Genomic DNA, 4,354 nt, shown 5'->3' with positions numbered 1-4,354 from the left:
AAAATCTGAGCAGGAGTTGAGTGGACAGTCACACTCCACCCCTTGGTATAGACCAAACATCTAGCAAACCCATTGCCTTGGCAAGTGGAGGTACTGTTACTCCTCTTGCCTTGTTGGGGATGAGGGTAGGGGAAAGTTCTGAGCACTTTCCCTTAAGTCTAGCTTCACAGTTTGTAATCAGGTAACAATTGGTGATACATGCTTTCAACACGGCGAGATAAGTGATAAACATGGATATACAAGCATACTAATAACAAAGCTAATAAAGTAGAACACAATAACACAATGATCAAAGGATGTAACATAAGATGCAATATGCCAGTTGCAGATGGCGTGTATCCCTTAAAAATGTCATACCAATGATGTCTGGCAGTTTGTTCAATTTCTATTGCAATTCTGACAATCCAACCAGTATCTTGTTTGATAGTGATAGTCATCTGTTTTTGATAAATAATAGACTTTTCATATTTGGCGACTAAACCTTCCATTTCTTCAGTTTGAGAATATACTGTATCCCATATTGGTCCAAAGGGTACAGTCCAAGTTGTAAGCCAGTATTCCACCAGCATCAATGTGAGGTTGGCTTTATGGTTTCTATAAAGTCGTCTACAGGTCTCTAGTGCCATAACATTGCACTGTCATTCTTGGGCTTTATTCCCGTCGTTCCATAGAGCATCACAAAGTGAAACCACACATATACAATCAGGTTTTCCCTTAAGTACAACTGTGCAATTATCATACACAGAGTCTAAATAGCAGATACCTGAGGATCATAGAATCATAGAATGCTTTGGGATGGAGGGGACCTTTAAAGGTCATCTAGTCCGTCCCCCCTGCAATGGGCAGGGACATCTTCAGCTAGATCAGGTTGCTCAGAGCCCCATCTAGGCTGTCCTTGAATGTTTCCAAGGATGGGGCATCTACCACCTCTCTGGGCAACCCAGTCCAGTGTTTCACTGTCTTCCTTATCTCTAGTCTGAATCTACCCTCCTTTAGTTTAAAACCATTACCCCTTGTCCTATCGCTACAAGCCCTGCTAAAAAGTCTGTCCCCATCTTTCTTGTAGGCCCCCTTTAAGAAGTATTGAAAGGCCGCAATAAGGTCTCCCCAGAGCCTTCTCTTCTCCAGGCTGAACAACCCCAGCTCTTTCAGCCTTTCCTCATAGCAGAGGCGTTCCGGCCCTCTGATCATTTTTGTGGCCCTCCTCTGGACCCGCTCCAACAGGTCCATGTCTTTCCTGTGCTGAGGGCTCCAGAGCTGGATGCAGTACTCCAGATGGGGTCTCACGAGAGTGGAGTAGAGGGACAGAATCACCTCCCTCGACCTGCTGGCCACACTTCTTTTGATGCAGCCCAGGATACGGTTGGCTTTCTGGGCTGCGAGAGCACATTGTCGGCTCATGTCCAGCTTTTCATCTATCAATCAGTACCCCCCAAGTCCTTCTCCTCAGGGCTGCTCTCAATAAGGATACATTACTTGAACATGAGTCTTGTATTACTAAATGTTCAGGGCAGTACCATTCATGGTTTCCCCATTGTTCACGTCCACGAGTATCAATCAGATTATCTTGTCTATCCATCCATTTGCTTCCTTGAACTGGAACCCATATTGTATTAGCTACAATAATGGGAAACAGGGTGTATGGGCAAATGGGTTCTTCTTTAATTTTCTTATTCACTGTGTGGTAATAGATCCACTCAGCAGATTACTTTTACTTACTACCTCTGAGTATACAATTTTGAGAAACCAGGATGTAAAATCCCGGCACCGATCCAATAACAGGGTCCCTAATACAGCGGGATTTCCATTATGGACCCAATTGGTTTGTTCACTCCCACAGTATCTATTTTCCCATATTACTTTCCCTTGAAAGTGCTGCAAAGTGACCCAGCATTTTCCCAGTGATGGGTGCTGAATTCTCACCCAGTCCCCTGGATGCCACACTGAGGTGTTCAAAGCATCTTGCTGGTCTTGGTTCAGCACAGGGGATTGTTCAAAACTGCGGTCAGTTGACCTTGGCTGGCTGCCAGGTGCCCACCAAGCTGCTCTATCACACCCCCCCCTCAACTGGACAGAGGAGAGAAAATATAACAAAAGGCTCCTGGGTAGAGATAAGGACAGGGAGATCACTCACCAATTACCATCATGGGCAAAACAGACTCGACTTGGGGAAATTAATTTAATTTATTGCCAATCAAAAGTCAGAGTAGGGTAATGAGAAATAAAAACAAATCTTAAAAAACCTTCTCCCCACCCCTCCCTTCTTCCTGGGCTCAACTTCACTCCCGAATTCTCTACCTCCTCTCCCCGAGCAGTGCATGGGGACAGGGAATGGGGGTTGCAGTCAGTTCATCACATGTTGTCTCTGCCACTCCTTCCTCCTCACATTCTTCCCCTGCTCCAGCGTGGGGACCCACCCACAGGAGACAGTCCTCCACGAACTTCTCCAACGTGAGTCCTTCCCATGGGCTGCAGTTCTTCACGAACTGCTCCAGCGTGTCTCCTTTCCACGGGGTGCAGTCCTTCAGGAATGGACTGCTCCAGCGTGGGTCCCTCATGGGTTCACAAGTCCTGCCAGAAAACCTGCTCCAGCATGGGATCCTCTCCATGGGGCCGCAGGGCCTGCTAGGAGCCTGCTCCAGCACGGGCTCTCCACGTGGTCACAGCCTCCTTCAGGCACATCCACCTGCTCCATTGTGGGGTCCTCCATGGGCTGCAGGTGGATATCGGCTCCACCGTGGACCTCCACAGGCTGCAGGGGGACAGCCTGCTTCACCATGGTCTTCACCACGGGCTGCAGGGGAATCTCTGCTTTGGTGCCTGGAGCACCTCCTCCTCCCCCTCCTTCTTCACTGACCTTGGTGTCTGCAGGGCTGTTTCTCTCACATATTCTCACTCCTTTCTCCCAGCTGCTGTTGCACATCAGTTTTTTCCCCTTCTTAAATATGTTATCACAGAGGTGCTACCACGGTCGCTGATTGGCTCAGCTTTGGCCAGCGGTGGGTCCCTCTTGGAGCCGTCTGGAACTGGCTCTGTCGGACATGGGGGAAGCTTCTGGTATCTTCTCACAGAAGCCACTCCTGTAACCCCCTCGCTACCAAAACCTTGCCACACAAATCCAATACAAAAACCTCTGTATAGTGGACTACTAGTAAGAGTCTGCCAGGAGTTCAAAGCTCACATAGCCTTCTATAAGTTTCTTCCCAAATTAACATCACCATTTTGCCATTTGAGTTGTTGTTTAAGCAACCTGTTCCATCTTTCTACTATACCATTACTCTGAGGTCGATAGGGTAAGTGGAAAGGCCACTTAACTCCATGCTTAAGACACCATTCCTGTACTATTTCATTTTTAAAATGTGACCCATTATTTGACTGTCTCTCTTGTGGCATTGGGTGCATAGCAAACCATCAGTTTAATCCTGCCATGGCTGTCAATGTGGTGAGCGTAGGGTAAACATTACCCAAACCGCTCAGTATTTCAACTCCAATCATAATAAATTTCCATCCTTCAGAGGTACGTGCCATAGGTCTGGTATAGTCTACTTGCCAAGTACCCCAAAGGACTTTGCCTTCCCTAAGGTTTGCTTGTTGTTGACTTTTGTCAAGATAATCCTTCGTTTCATTACAAAATCCACAGGTGGTCACTAGTTGAACTGGTTGTTGCTTAGTAATTGGCCGACCTCATCTTGCTGCAGGCTGATACAGGTCATATGCACCAGTGTGTCCCAACCATTCATGCAGCCATTTACCCAGCCATTCAATACTCAAGGTAGAGGAAAATCCTGCCGCATTTATACTCACTAAGTGGTCAACCATACTGTTCCATTTGGCTACCTGAGTGGTATTTTTCTGGTGTGTGGCTATGTGCCCTATAGCAATAGCATGGGAGTTAGTGATATTGTATATTTGTTCCCGGTATTCCCTTCACCATACATCTCAGTTCCCCACCTGCCAGTTGTGTTTTGCCCAGTTTCTTAGCCATTGTGTAGCACCAGCCCATACAGCGTAGGAATCGGTGTATACAGTCCGTGTGCCATTTCTAAGAGCTAACACTAAGGCATAGAGCTCTGCTAATTGAGCAGAACCTTCTACTCAGTTACTGCAAGTTCATCAGCTACAGATACAGCAGCAGCCATTCCTTGCCATTTACCCTGTATTTTGCAAGCGCTCCCATCAGTAAACCGTCTGGTTGATGGGGATTGAATTCAGGGGCATGCTGGATAGGAGAGTACAGAGGGTCTGTGTATTCATTGGGCATTCCTACACGCTCCACAACTCCAGTAACTTTATTCTCCTTAGTCAAGCCATCTGTGGTTACACGATTATGGATATACAGTGCCCACCTTTGTAC

Source organism: Platalea leucorodia, assembly GCF_965183815.1.
Source record: "Platalea leucorodia genome assembly, chromosome: W".
NCBI classification, from domain to species: Eukaryota; Metazoa; Chordata; class Aves; order Pelecaniformes; family Threskiornithidae; genus Platalea; species Platalea leucorodia.
Note: the sequence above shows the minus strand (reverse complement) of the source record.